This window comes from Centroberyx gerrardi, chromosome 2, assembly GCF_048128805.1.
Source record: "Centroberyx gerrardi isolate f3 chromosome 2, fCenGer3.hap1.cur.20231027, whole genome shotgun sequence".
NCBI classification, from domain to species: domain Eukaryota; kingdom Metazoa; phylum Chordata; class Actinopteri; order Beryciformes; family Berycidae; genus Centroberyx; species Centroberyx gerrardi.
Window position 1 is genome coordinate 16,668,626 of NC_135998.1, and position 16,544 is coordinate 16,685,169.

The window sequence follows — 16,544 nt, forward strand, 5'->3', positions numbered from 1 at the left end:
GCTCTGAGAGGGGTGACACCGTTCTTCCACAAGTAAATTGCATCATTTGGTGTTTTGATGATGGTGGTGTAAAATTAAAATAAGAAGCCAATGAACACACAGGAAGGCAAGACTGCAGCGTATCATGGGAAGGTCTGAGAATGTGGTCAGCCGCATCAAAGATCTGCATGACACCAGAGAAAGGAAAAGGGCAAAGAAGATTGCTGGCTATTCTGCCCATCTGCATGCCATCACCCTTCTCAAAGTACACACAAACACACACACACACACACACACACACACACACACACACACACCAGACTGACGGACCTCCTGAACCCGGCTAAGCTGCACATGGACACAGATATAAACTATTCAGACTATCTATCCACCTAGTTGTACCTTGCACATCTGTGACAATGCCAGTGCCGCTACACTGGTACCATTCTTCAGATGTTATGCAGAACATCTAGTCTGCACTGAATGTGCGTGCTTGTTATGTTTTGTCCTGCACTTAGTGTGACGACCCTGCATTGTGTAACTGTCTTGTAAAATGCAAGAGGCAATTTACCAGGTCAAATTCCTTGTGCGCCCATTGTACTTGGTGAATTAAAGCGTTTCAGATGCTGTCCCAGACGCAACCCCACAGCCATATATGGTTCACATCGTTTCCATGCTCATCAAGCCATCTAGTGACACTGGCATCAGGGGCATCGTACTCTGCTTCACCATAGGATTGAAAATGATTGCTCAGTATGACTTTATATTCACTGACATGCACCTCACCCTCTAAGGGATTCAGCGGACCTAAACGGTGCCAGGAACACACATCTCACATCGTCTCATCTCACACCACCCGAGCGCCTCCAGAGCCCATCACTCGGACCTTTACACTTATTTTGGTGTGTGTGCGGCCCATTCACTCCTCCACTTGTTGAACTGGATGAAGGATGACTCATCTGACCGTGGGACATGTTTCCACCACTCAGTAGACCGGTGCCTGTGCTCTTTGAGTCAGGTGGTCGAGATGTGAATGATAGCGTTGTGTCACCTAGGTTAAACGCCCGAGGGACTCCAGTACTTTGCAATGCAAAAACACTACATGTATTGCCGAGCTGATGTTTCATCCCTTCGAAGGATTCATAGTGAGTGTGTGGTTGTAGGGAGGACAGCCGAATGGCAGCAGCGTCAGGGTTGTAGACCACTCGCAGCCTACACTAGTCACTGCCAATAACAGTCAACCCAGCTCGCGGGGCTTATCTAATATAATTCTGCACACATGGATAAATTGTAAGATTTGCCTGTGCAAAATCAGGAAGTAGCAGGCCCATTACTTGTGCAGATTGGCCATATGCAACTTTCATGTGCCTCCACTGACGCCCACAAGCATATCGTCGCTGTCGGGTGAAAACCTCGTAACTCCAATTATGGTGATTTTCATGTTTTAACTTCAACTGAAGGATTCCATGCTCCTCTATGGGCTGAGAAAATTATACAACCCCTGGGTTTATGAAACCTTTTCAAAACCCACCGAATAAACTGAAAAATGCATGGCCGTAAAGCCGAAAACAAGGCTCCTTTTCTTAGTTTTTGGAAAGTTGACATTTTGGAGATTCAAGGTTTTCATCCGACAACAGTGAATGCGGTAACTACCAGGACCCCCGGCCGGCACCGCCCAGGGCGCGCCCACCAGCACTGTCCCCAGCAGCCTCAGTCACACAGGGCCACTCACAATCCTTGGATAGTGGATAGCAGGTGCCGCTGCGCTTCTGGCTCTTCACTCCATCATCCGCCACAGCACACAGAATATCAATACACAAGATGAATCACAAGATACAAGCATGCAATTTAAACACCATAAAAAAGTGCAAAATACAGTCATGTTACATTTGGACCATTTCACCCGCAAAGGTGTATATTTATGTCAAATAAGGGGCTTAAGCACTGCAGCCCGACCATAATACCCCTCTCTGTGAAGTTCTCCATGGGCTGCTCTTGATGAGCCTGCCTACTAACACTTTAAATCCCAATTTGCAGCCAAAGTAATTGAAGTGATTCTGAATTGCTGGTCAGTTTTTCCTTCCTCAACGTCACGGTTGAGGAGTGTGTGCTTCCATTAACGGCTGCCATCTTCCCTTCAGACTTCCATGCCAGCATCACCTTACCCAGTGTTGCTTGTGAAGCATCAGCAAGTTGAGCAGTTTTCATCACTGAAGTTTCTCAGCTGGAGTGCTTATGCTAGTCCACACCCATCAGAGTTAATTTAATACTTTTATATTGTTTTGAACCCCCGCCCCAGAGCCATATCAGCTCTATGAGTGAGCAAACACTGGCTTACTGTTGATTTTACACTCTCAGAGTTAAATGGCTTCTTCTGCAGAGCCTCTTCCCTTTAGTGCAAGCTTACTGTCAGTGTCAGGAAGTCGGACATTGTCTCAGCAGTTAAGTGCAGACTCAAGGCCCATTTATTAAGTGCATCCTACAATCTTCCTTAACTCCCGCCATATCAGCCATTTTCTCATTTTGTTTACTTCTCTGCTGTCTGATTTACACACACACAAACACACACACACACAAACTCTAGCCTCATATTGTAAAACTTGTGATGCATTTGTTCTCACTTATTAATTTGTATTTTTATGCTTTGTTACCCTGTAAAGCCCTGTGTGACAAAGCTGTTAGTAAAGTGCCTTATGAATAAATTGGGCTAACTCACTTGATATGTAATTGGAGTAACACAGCCACAAGGTAAGTGATCGATTTCCACTATATAATTGATTTGTTTGGAGTTAATATTAATATTTGGAGTTAATACGTTTTCTCATGTCCTGTTGCAACTGTCTCACACCATCATAACCCAAAATCACATTGATTTTCTACAGTGTTTGTAAACAGTAAGAATGAATAACCGCTTTAATTTCTGGTCTGTACTGCATTCAGTGTATTGATGAGTTTGAAAGTGCAGAACAGACTGACATTTCCCCAACCACATGCCTCAGCTTTATGTGGCAATAATACTGTTTTGTTGCTGTACACATTACAAATGGTGAAGCTTTTTCTCATAGCCACAGTAACTGGGTGGTAAACTGCCTTTACCATGGCTGGCCTGAATATAATTAGTGGAGCCCATTATCTATACACACAAGGAAGAACAGAGAATGTACAGTTCAATGCAATACATTGAATCTGGGGAAACACATAACACAACACGCCACCCCCGCACAGAAATATCCATATTACATTACAGTGTGTAGGGTGCTGTAGTAACTGCGATGAAATACCTACACAGTCTTTCATACTCAGCAGGGCATTTCACATCCATTCCCATAGACTCTCTCACACACAGGCTCAGTCAATGCAAGATTTTCATCCTCATTAAACCCCCACACTGCCCACCTCTGCTCTGTCAGGCTGGCATGTGAAGCTGAGGCTAATTCGTGACCAGATTTTAACACAGAGGCATAACATCATCGTGAAGAGTTTGCAAAAAAAAAAAAAAATGTAATTGTTGCCAGCAATGATGCTGGTTTTTCAGATGTCGCTCTCACACAGACTGCATGACAGCACGCTGGAAATACCACAAAAGGTCACCATTCAGCTTCAAAACAGAAAGGGGCCTCTTTCATTTTCATATTAATTTATTCAATGATGATCTAGACATGAATTAAGTACAGACAAACTGTTGTATTTCCAGAAAGTGAACCTGAAGTCTATAAATTCTGCTGCCTCTGGAAAGGAGCCAGTCAGCTTGAGAGTCCGTCCTCAGACTGCTAATGACAAAGCAACACCTGACGTCCTGACTTTGAGACCGACTTACTACCGCACCCGGTTGGCCAGCTTTAGGAACAGCAGTAGCTGCCAATCAAGATCACCCACATAAAAAACAACTCCTCCTGAAGCAGCACTACTTTGGGTAAGTGCAAGTTCTACAATGGATAATACATGACACACAACTCTCCCGGAATTGTGATAAATAATGTAAATAATGTAAAATATGCCCCCATCCGAGGGAGCAACAAGCCAGGGTGCTATTTATCCAGCTCCTCCTTGTCAAGTGTCACTGCAGCAAGTGCTTAATCATACATGCAGAGCCCAGAGAGGAAATGAAATGCATCAGCGGCACTGCAGCTGAAAATGACAATCAGCCAGTTCAGTGATGCCCCTGATGATCAGGCATATCAATGAGCTGTGAGAGAGAGAGAGAGAGAGAGAGAGAGAGAGAGGAGAGAGGAGAGAGAATCCACTGCACAAATTTAGGTCAGTCTCCAACATCTGTAGAGGTTTAATGAAATATTGTGTGAGTTACAGATTGATTATATTGGTGTAATGAAATCAGCTCATGTCAAGAGGTTATCAGGAGTCCATACAGCTCAGCTGAAGCCTCAGAATTAGTCTTATTATTTTTGTTATTGTTATTGTTATTACTCATTTGGCAGCCCAGGGGTGAGAGAGGAGGGGTTCGCAATAAAATAGGAGTCAGGCAAGCCACGTTGCAAAATAACCTCCTGTAATAACTTGTATAGGGAAAATGGGGGAAGGGACAAAACGATAACTGAGGTTCTTCCTGGATCTGAGGTTCCCTTTCCACCCCATTCGTCTGCAGAGCTTTCAGGGTCGGGCAGCTCCTCCTCCTCCTACCACCTGCAGGGGCAAAAAAAGAGGAGAAGAGAGCGGTGAGCCCAAGGCTGAGTCTCTCTAGGTTTGGTTGTTTCCCCCTTAGTGCTGACAGCCAAGAGAGAGAGAGAGGGAGAGAACATGTATTAGACGATGTACAGCCCCAGTCCTGCAAGATTCCCCTAACCATACAGTGTCCAGGACTCACTGTGGGCTCCAAGGTCCTTACCCACCGCCAAGGAGACAGCGGTGAGGGCTTGTCTAGTTGCTTCTTGTTTCAGCGCAAAGACGGTGGCACTGTCAGTAGCTAGATAATTGTGTCCATGTCCGTGATCCAGAGGGCTGCAGGGCCTGAATTGTAAAGTAGATTGCCTGGAGCTGTTGAGTTTCTTCCTGGGGAGCTGTCTGGGACGCTGATCAGTCAGGCCTCTCTGGCCTGGAGGAGCTCACCTTGGTCCTGAGGGTATCGCCTCCAGGTCTCTGCTCTCTCCTCCCAGGAGATGCCACACTCTGTTCACCACATGTATTTCAATGCAACAAGAACCAGCTACATGGCATAGTCTGTGATCCCCAGGCAGAAACTAGTGAACTAACAGTAATCATTGGTTGAAAGATCAAGACCCTTTTGTCCATCTCAAAGTCTAGACTGAAGACTGAAGATGATCAGGACTTTGCCATCAGGGTCCATAATGCTTTTGATCCATATATATCACTTATTAAAGGACGCATACAAATTTGCTTTCATGTAATGTGGTGATTGATGAGTTTTTATAAGGTTCTTGCCTTTACTTCTTTTATGGTGCTTTTATGGTGATTGTTTTAATGAATGTTTTATGTTTACAATGCAAATTAAATACATGGTTAGTCGTATCATGGTATTGATTGTAGTTTTATTGTTATTGTTAATAGTATCAGTAGTACCACTTGCAGTTCAATGAATAGGTTGCAACATAGTTGAGACTATTGTAGACTTTAAGGACACCAACCTCCATTTAGAAATATTTGTTATGAAGACACAGTGTAAAAATAGCATGGTGTAAGATGGAGGGCTGCTCAGACACCATCATCTGCATATCATACTTTTGCTTCACACCTCTAGCTCAACGACCTGCAATCCCTCTCTACACAGCAGCCTTCATCATTACCATTTTACCCCAGGCTAGAGAGAGAGTGAGCGAGAGGGGAAAAGAAATACAGTGAGACAGACAGAGAGTGAGACGAGTGTGAGAAAGAACCAACATCAGAGCATCAAAAGTAATGAAAAGCCTTTAACTGGGCCATAGATTAACATATGTGTTGCATGCCAGAGATGAATATTTGATCAATGCCCTTTAAAGTAGTTACCTCTCTAAATTTCAGTCAGCTAACATGTAGTAATTTGTATAATATCAGCTTGCCTAAGATCAAAAGAGCCAATTCTGGGGGGGTTTTCTCAGTCCCATAAAATAAGGCGCCAAACTGAGGTTAAAGGGATGAATGGGGACATTGAAAAAGTTAGGCTCCAAGTCAAAAGGAGTGTTTGCTTTCCATTCAAAAACATAAATCAGAAAAAATGTGGACTAATATATTAGACATGTGACTGCATACAAACGCTCTTATGCAGGTTTTAGGTGGGAACAAGAATAGAGGACTCTGCTTAGACAAAAGAGAACAAACTGTCACTTGGAAAGTAACAGTCAGAGGATAGCCAAGGCTACTCTTTTCATTTCCTGTGCATTGTACTGATCAGAGCCCTGTGCAGCTTGCAACTGATGTTTTCAAGCCAAACCGCAGCACTCCCTCAGTGTTGTCAAACTCTGTGGCTATGGCAACAATCGCTGGTAGAACAGCTCAACACTACTACTCTATTAGTGCTGCTGCCTGCAGACTACAGTGATACCCTGTGCAGCTTAGAAAATAAACTGTTTATTAGCCACCTTGGTTAGAGCGGACACGCTCTGCCATTTCTGGTGCTGAAAGCGTTTATACGAGTTATACGAGCACAGTTCTGCTACTCAGCGATGTTGAGCTGCACCTTTCTCAATCTCCATTTGTGCTTCATTTGTGACCCTGCTGTTTTGCATACGTGCATGTCTATTGTTTCAGCTATCTGTATCTTTTCCACTCCAGGACACACCTCAAACTACAGACGTCCTAAACCTACTTCTAACCATTTGAGGTTGACAGCAGTGTCTCAGTCTGGTAATGTAAGGCTGGTTGCAAGTCTGCTCAATGTCCATTCCTGTGGACCCTGATGCATGAGCCTGAATAAACTTGGATGTCAATCTGCTGCCCGTCTACTGAGAGATTATTGACTCTGGTCCCATTGATGCTCTACGGACTGTTGAGCTATTGAGCCTGTTATCAAACTGCAGCTCCATATCTTCAACACAACTATGTGAGGACAAAGAAGTATTTTTGACATTTCAAGGTACTACCGGCTCTATTTGTCATTAGGCAGTAGTACAGACAATAAATCCGGTCATTATCAAGTTTATAATGCCACTCGCATTAATGCGACAGGCTGTTTGAATGCCTTACCAGAATGCCTTTATCATAATCGTAGAAACAAATAATTGTGATTGATTACAGTCATTAACTAGATCGATCAAGTCACCTATAAAAACTTGGATTGCATGATACCTCCCTGTGTTTGGGCACACATCACACATCTATAATATCTGCTGTTTAGTGAAGTATAGTGCATTTCTTTTTACGGCGAATTTCGTTTTTCTCTTCTGAAGGTTATATGGTATGGGGTTGTTTGAGTTTACCCTTTAGCCCTAAATAAACTGATCATGAAAACGTTTCTCGTAAGACTTCTTTATGTAAGTTGCTGTTTACGTCAGTTGATAAACATGAACTGTGAAGATGCTGAAAGATAAATTGCTAGGGTCTCTGTATAGATGAGGAATTGAAGGTATAGCTCAAAGATATCAAGCAAAAGAGGTAGCAAACAACTGACTACATTTCTGATAGGCAAATGTACTATAAATTAAGAAATTATATGGCGCTGTGAAACTACGGTAAAGTATGATAGTTAAAACTGTCAAGCACTTTGAATGATATTATGGGCAAACATTGCAAATCAACTCCATCTTTCCTGGAACCTGGAAGGATAATTCATCACTGAACCTCATGATATTTACAGTCACCTTAACAGCTGCTTCCCCTGTAAAGTAAAGCATTCACAAACAGTTTCTGGAGACTCAGGCATGTGTTCAGTCTGCTCGGTCTTCTGATGTAAGAGCCCATCTTAGGATCTGGGAGGGTATTTGAAATATGGGGTGGGGGTCATGTGATCTTAGGGGAACTGGGTTAGTTCCTCTAAGATCACATGACCCCCACAGCGAAGCACGGGATGAGTTTCCTGGTGTCCAGCCCCCATGAATCACAGTCTTTAGCACTTTTTGAATTTGCACGGCGATTCATAGGGGTCTGGACGCAAGCCTATCCACGACTGATTCACTGACCTAATTTCTCACCCCAAACGATTGGTTGGTGTTAGTTGTCAGTTATCAAAATCTTTGACCAATCACAGTAGCAAAGCATACATAATCTGGAAACGCGTCAGAGCTAACAACAATCATGGTGGCGTTCACTTCCACGCTTTTAAACATGCTGATTGGTCCTGTTTAAATTAATCGATGCAATCAATTTTTTTAAGGACTGACAAAATCGCGAAATCTAGCTTGCTATCATCCAATTCCTTTGGCGCTACCATTTTGGTAGTTGTTGTCGCGTTCTGTAACACTCGTCATAAGTAGGTTTGTCCCGCCTACATCAACCATCCAATCAGGTGTGTCGGACAGTATGCGTCCAGACCCCTATGAATCGCCATTCAAATTGAAAAAGTACTAAGGACTCATGCGATTCATGGGGGCTGGACACCAGGCAAAGGGATGAGTACAATAGGGAAGTTACTGTGCTTTTGCACAGGGATTTCCAGCACTGACTCTGATACCAGAGCAGCTGTGTGCTTTCACATCGGTTAGGAAGTGCTGCATCCATGCCAAGGCAGCTAACACACAGTGCCGGCTCTAGCCTTTTTAGGACCCAAGCGTAAATGTCTCAGGGGGCCCTTTGGGGAGAGTCAGCGCAGCAGCGTGGAACATTTCTTGTATTTACAGGTCAAAGAAGAGCTATTTGCTGTAAGTGATGCCATCATAGCACAGTTGTTGACCTGAGGTAGGTTTTGATGAGCTTTAACTTTGAAAAGCTTCTTTCTGCTGTGGCTACACTGTTTTTTAGCTGCTTATTCTCATGAATGTCTGTCAACAATTCCAGCGCAGTCATCATCTGTGATGGAAGATCGGATGGCAAGTTCACAGTTTCCTCAGTCAGTTCTCTCCCATCCAAGTCCGATTTTGCATCATGGCTCAGTATTTTCTCCACTTCCAGTCAGCCTCCCAAGACTCCCTGGACATTCGAAGTTCAGCAACACTGCTTAACCTATAGAGCCAAGTGTCTGAAATCTTTCAGCAATGGATATTATGGCAGAGTCTGCCATAGTGAAGTGCTTCTTAAGAAAAATGTTTCTTTGTGTTTCTGAGCCTTTTCTGCTCTGTTCATCTCCTGACACATGTCCTTGGCAGCTGACAGGGCAACAAACCCTGAACCTCTGTACTCTGTGAGGGATGCTTTGGCCTCCAGGTGCACTGAGGAGGATTGCAGGGGTTTGTTGACCTGATTGATGATGGTAAGGATGACACACCAGACCACAGTGCAGATGTGAAAGTCTAAAACTTTAACCAGAGACAGAGGAGACAGGGCACTCTATCAGTTTTGAATGAGAAAATCCGTAACACTAAAGATGGCGGCACTGACGCTGCAAGACACGCCGTCAGCAAAACGGGCCAATTGATGCACCTTTGTGTGCATATCACAAAGAAAATCCACCAATCATACTTTCAGGTTTACGTAGCTGCAGAACTTTGTTATTTACGACAACTGATGCAAGTGGGGGGCAACAGCACCGAGACAACTTTGACAATAATGGGAAATAACATTTTAATACATGAAGAAAGAAAAGCCAGCACTCTTAATGTCCTTTTATCATATATTTGAATGGGCAGCTATAGAGCACAAACGACGGACGCGTTTCAGCAATAAGCCATCATCAGCGTTGTGTTGCTCCAAGCGGAAGTGACACTTAAATACATACACGCATACAGTTCAATTAATTATACAATCAATGTGGAAAATACCTTCTCAAAGAGTCACTAACAAAGATAAATCGACGTGCCAGGTTCCCCCACTCAGTACGGACAACTCCAGGAATACACAATCTACAGCATAGACATAACACTTAAGAAAAAATAATGATAAATATCAAGAAAAATGCAATATAAGAATGGAAGAATAAAAATATATATAGCTAAATGTCTCTGCACATATCTCACAAGTTGTAATCATTTCAAAAAACAGGTCCTCTACACAGAAAATAGAAATTAAGGGAGGCTAAATCTTCCCTTGTACAGGAAAAAGATATAACCCTTCTGACACTAAACAACTGCACATACAATTGGCCAATAGAACATGCAGTCAGCTGCCGCAGGCCAATGTGCCCAAACAGCCTGGGCTCTCCTTAAAGTAGGGAGTAGAGCCACTAATTAATCGCCACCCTCCACGTGTCCTAAGACATATGAGCCCGACAACAAAGTAGAAGGACTGAGTGCAGCACATATCAATACACAACAAAGAAAAAACTTTAAATATGTATTCAAAAACAATTTCAATTTAGGGGGATAAGACACTTTTGCAGAGAGAGGCGTTTTGGATACATACTCTACAAACTGAACACCCCAAAGGTCTGAATGAGGAATTATTATTATAGGGTGTTTTCTCTGAAATTGTCTGAACTAGGATTTGTGAAATTGTTTTTGAATACATATTTAAAGTTTTTTCTTTGTTGTGTATTGATATGTGCTGCACTCAGTCCTTCTACTTTGTTGTCGGGCTCATATGTCTTAGGACACGTGGAGGGTGGCGATTAATTAGTGGCTCTACTCCCTACTTTAAGGAGAGCCCAGGCTGTTTGGGCACATTGGCCTGCGGCAGCTGACTGCATGTTCTATTGGCCAATTGTATGTGCAGTTGTTTAGTGTCAGAAGGGTTATATCTTTTTCCTGTACAAGGGAAGATTTAGCCTCCCTTAATTTCTATTTTCTGTGTAGAGGACCTGTTTTTTGAAATGATTACAACTTGTGAGATATGTGCAGAGACATTTAGCTATATATATTTTTATTCTTCCATTCTTATATTGCATTTTTCTTGATATTTATCATTATTTTTTCTTAAGTGTTATGTCTATGCTGTAGATTGTGTATTCCTGGAGTTGTCCGTACTGAGTGGGGGAACCTGGCACGTCGATTTATCTTTGTTAGTGACTCTTTGAGAAGGTATTTTCCACATTGATTGTATAATTAATTGAACTGTATGCGTGTATGTATTTAAGTGTCACTTCCGCTTGGAGCAACACAACGCTGATGATGGCTTATTGCTGAAACGCGTCCGTCGTTTGTGCTCTATAGCTGCCCATTCAAATATATGATAAAAGGACATTAAGAGTGCTGGCTTTTCTTTCTTCATGTATTAATCTTTGGCCGTGCACCTAAGGAGGGTTTTTTTGACCGAGTTGTGCTCGCATTTGGCGGAGTTTGGACAAATAACATTTTAATAACATGATATTCCCTGATGTTACCGTCAGCTTCCTACTGTGGACTGCATGCATGACATGCATGCTACGGACTTGTCTTGAGTGTCGTAGTCTTACCGTTTCGTTGAGCAGTGGATGGCACTGTGTACAAGCATCATCATTAAGTGGAAAGAAGACGTTTTTCTGTGACAACAGTGTCCTTTGGAGCAAATTTTAACACTCCATGTTATATACAATTCGTCAGTGTTCCTAAATATGAAATGTTGATGATAATGATAATATGCATGTCAGAACTTTAGATACAGACGACTTCCCATTCAAAGAGATAGGAGTCTTGTCTTATTAGTCACAAATTTACTGGAGTTACCAAGATGGCGCCCGAGTGAACAGATTCTCTTAAAGGGTCTTTGACTTTAACGTTTGCTAGCTATGTGGCAACAGTAACACTTTGCTGCGTGTGCAGAATTACTCTGTATTAACTTCTGAATGAATGCATTGTGCTAGTTGAAAAGGTTCAAAGTGGATTTCAAAGTAATGTCGTTCATTAGCTATCAACAGCTAACGTTAGCTAATGTTAAGTTACCCTAATGTTGGCTAGCTATACATGTAAACATTAGCTAGTTACATCAACATTGCAAAATGAACACAACAACTAATCAATAGGCTACATATTATCCAACATTCCACCTCTCCTGAAAGCTCTGGGAGCCTCCCGTAAATGACCATTAGCTCCCTGAATTTTTATTCCTCTTCTTTCTCCTCAGTGTGCTTAACGCTCCCTGGTTGGTTCCTCTTTTTGTCCGTCTTGTTAGCTGACCTGTCATTTACACGTGGGTGGCTTAACAAACCGTGAAATGTACTCGACTTCCTTGGTCTGTCAAACTGCTGGCGCTCTCCAAAATATCAACATGGCCGAAAAAGAAAAAGAATAAAATCCACTTCTCATCTGACTACATAAAGGTGTACCTCTGCCTGAAGCCTGTCAAAACAAAGCAAGTTTTGCCGGTTGCTGTGTCTGCAACAATGATTTTTCTGTCGCCCACGGTGGTTTGAATGATTGTAAACACATTGAGGTGAGTTTAGAGTAACCTTAAGAATCAGGTCGGGTCTCATGCGCAGGAAAGCCTGAGCTGTGTTGTGTGTATAATGGTGTAGACTAGTAAAACTTGCTAGATTACATGCAAGCCTGGAGCGGTGAACTGAAAACTGTTTTCTTTCATTTCTCTATGAACCACATTTTCATATTTATTATTATTTCACCCCTTAATTTATGCAAAATCCCCATAAAATTAAGGGAGTTATTAATGGAGGAGATCCCATCAAAACCTCCTTAAACACTCCCTTAATCTTGACTCTTTACTTTCTAATTAAATGAAAAATTCAGGGTGACGTGACAGGAACTTTAATTATTATCTAATAACTCATTAATAACCCTGTAACCCATGCACAAAAGGCATGAAAAATCCCTTAATTATTAGTATTTCTGTGAATCCACCCATGAATAAATCCCATATTCTAACCTTACTTTACTTACTTACTTACATACTTAGATAATTCATATTTATGTACTGAAGAAATTAAAGACATTTCAGGGATAAAATTAAGGGGTTTGGTAGTGGTGGTAGTTTGATACAGGAAACCAAGTTAGATTAAATTGCTTTAACATGAAAGAAGGCCTAACAGACCTGAAGAGATGATGAATTATGAAAATAATGAATTATTTTATGCTAGCTTATCCACCTGTGCTGCCTATCAATTTTAAGTGGTGTATTATTAAGATGGAGTACAATCCTGTACCATTTACAGAGAGGAAGAGAAGGTCAGACTTTATGAGACGAGCAGAAGGAAATTATCCTAATGAAAAAATTATTATGGATTGCAATGAAAAAACAAGAAGAATCAAGAAGTACCTGAAGCATTTATCAGAGATGACAAGAGCAGCAGACTGTACAGGTAAGAGCAAGAATGACACGGACTGGAGAAAAAATCCTCCGACCACTAACCCTGCACTCGCCACATATTGTCAGGTCAGTCACTCTCCTGCCTGAAATCAGTTTTTTTACGGTGGGATATCTGTAACCAACGTTAGCGAACACCAGTGTTAGCTAACGAGCTAATGAGCTAGCTAGCAGCAAGCTTATCAACAGCTATGTTCACTTTTAATCAATAAAAATGTTGTTATAATCTCAGCAGAAAAACAGCACTTCTCAAGGAAGTTAGATACCTCAGAGTTAATACTGATGCATATGGGGGCATCCTGACTCAGGATACCAGGCGTACACCAGGCAAACCCCAATTGCGCCATCCTGGGGTCGAATGATCTGGCCCAGGATCTTCTCTCTCCCGCCCTTCTTGTCTCTCTTCACTATCCAATTAAGGCAAAATGCCCAAACATATAATCTTTAAAAAAAATAAATAAATACTGATGCAAACTGCCTTTCTTTGTTACTACTGTTGTACTTGAGTATGGCGTGTGACGCAGGTGATCACAACATTTTAATCCACAGATTAAAACACTGGGTTGGTCTGTCTAGCTCAGTTTTAAAATGGATTGGAATATAGGTGAAATGCAATCTGTACATGCTTCCGCTCAGTTACATTTTACAGAAACATTTGTTATCATAATAATTATGGTTCACAACTTTATGGATCATTACCCCTAGGGATTTTAGTCCTGCTAAATCATTGATTGACTACATGGATGATATAATCCTGTGGATGTCCCAAAATTTTCTTAACAAAGATAAGACTGAGGTTCTTGTTTTTTTGGGCACAAGGGCACAGAGAAAGGGAGTCTCTGCTTACTTAGACTCCCCGAAGAGCAGAAACCATGGTGTGATTATAGATGTTGAGCTGAACATCCATGGTCATATTAACAGCATCACTAGAACAGCTTTCTCTCACTCAAAATGTTTTCCAAAGTCTCAAAGTGTTTTCTGTGATAGATTCTAAAAACCATGCCTTTACTTCAAGTAGCCTACAATAAATAATTGTAATTCCTCTTTTCTGGTCTTCCAAAAGAAAAACAAAATGCTGAATGCTGCAGCAAGTGTCTGAAGGAGGAAAAGAAAAACTGAACACATTACACCTGTAGTTAGATTGCTGCACTTGCATCCAGTAAGCATAAGGGTTGACTTTGGCATTCTGCTGCTTGTCCACAAAGCTCTAAATGGCCTGGCAGCACAATACATTGCTTAGCAGGTACGAGCCAAGTCGATCCCTCCGGTCTTGTGGCACTGGAAGGTGGTTTGAAGGATGAAATCAGAAGCTGGCAGAACCAGCTCAAAACCAGGTCTAAGCAGCCTATGATTAAATTTGATCTGTGTGTGTGTACTCGCACATGTGCCCTTGATCTGATTTTTTAGGGGCATTTTGGTCCTTTTTGGGTGCAATAATTCTATTGAACTATGAAATAATGCATTTGAAACGCATATTGGCACATAAATACCTCAATTTGTACCAGTATGATTTGTTTTATTTTAAATCATAACAAAACACACATCCCACACTTCTTTCCCACTGCTGGAAACTTGTGACGGGTCTTACAGAAGAGGATGTTGCCGTTTTCCCCACTCTCTGCACCCCACCAGTCCATCTTACATAAAGATTTGAATGCGCTTTTCAAAAAATGCCAAAAAAATATGGGCTGTGTTGAACGGATACCCGTGATATATGCTGTTTTATTCCAGGTGTTAAAATACATGGATTTGATGAACTGCAGCTTGTTCACATTTTCCCTACTGGGATGCCTTAGAAGGTTCCTGTCCTAAAGCGGTCTTCGGCATCACTGACTCTCCTGGTGTCGTCTTCATGGCCTCCAACACCGCCATTGATCTCCTGAGTGGCATCCATCAGGGAAGTGCTCCTCCTCTGAAAAGTAAGTGAAAAGAATTGTTATTAGCCTTAATTATGTTGTTTACATTTCACTTAATTTACTTTACATTAAAAGCAAAGCCTGGTTTCTCACCTGCAGTTTAAGCGAGAGGCTCACGCAGCACACATCTCGTTGTTGCTATGTCTTTAACGAAGCCAGTGCAGGCGAGTCGTTTTATCATCCCACTGAATTTCCTGCGCTCAACATCAGAGCGTGTACGGTCTTCAGAGGCCTTCCTCATCTGCTCTGCCAAGGCTGGGAAATCTTTCCAGACGGCTTTCACACTGCTGAAGCTCCTAGCAGCCCAGCAGATGGTAAATATTTGTCAGATTTTCAGCAGGCTGATGTTGGTTTGGGTGGCAGCCTCAGCGAGCAGCCAGGCATTTTTGGGAGACTGGTGGTAAAATGTGCTGTATACAACTCTGATATGAGTATTTCAAAGGGGTTTCAGCCTGTAGCCGGGTTCAGTGCATCATGAGCTGCCAACTCCAGTCTGTGAGCAAGGCAATGCACACTCAGAGGGGAAGGGAAATCTCTTCAGCCTTGTGATCAGGCCGCTCTCTCTCTCTCCCTGTCATCTGTAGCGATGCTGATCAGGTGGGACAAATACTCAATGTCAAAGTCTGCCTCCAAAAGCTTGATATACAAACTCCTGTTGTTCCCACATTCAGCTCAAGAAATATGTTTTCCACATCACCTTGCCCCATCACATCACTTCTTCTCTAAGCTTGTGTCCACAGTGAGACTGATCCACAATCAAAAAAAATATTTTTATGTAAAGCACATTGACAGTTTCCTTGTGCATGAGATGTGCTATACAATTACAGTTTTACTTGACATGACTCAGTAAGGCCAGTATGTCTATGTATACAATGTGCATCTGAACTTTAAATAAGAAGTTGCTGTCAGAAGTGAAATGGGTAACAAATTACGTCATTTTGAATGTTTAAGAAGACAATATGTATTTGGCATCATTCTCTGAGCAGCGATCCTCAGCTAAATTTATTCATAAATGCTGTGAATAAATGCAGCACATGTATAACATAGACTGTAATTTGTCATGACCTAAACATATTGATGAAATTATGGTTAAGTTGATGAGAGGTCTTTCAGTTATTTAGTTATATTCTAAATTCCTGTCACCAAATTCAATCAGACAGGCGTTTCAGGTTGTTTCAGGTTGTCACATTTGTCACATGTGGCATGTCTTGTCATTCATTGCTTACACAGAAAAGATGTAAACTCTATGCATGATCATCTATCCGGCCTCAAGACAATAAAAGTTTGTTACTACAAGTATTTCTGTCACAAAGACTCCAAATGACTAATGAGCCTATTCTACAGTTGAAGGCCAGCCAGAGGAGCAGACGTTTGCTGCTGTCTGTAACAGCAGAATGCCAAGCCTGTCATGTGATTCGTCATCTGACCCTAACCCGTTGA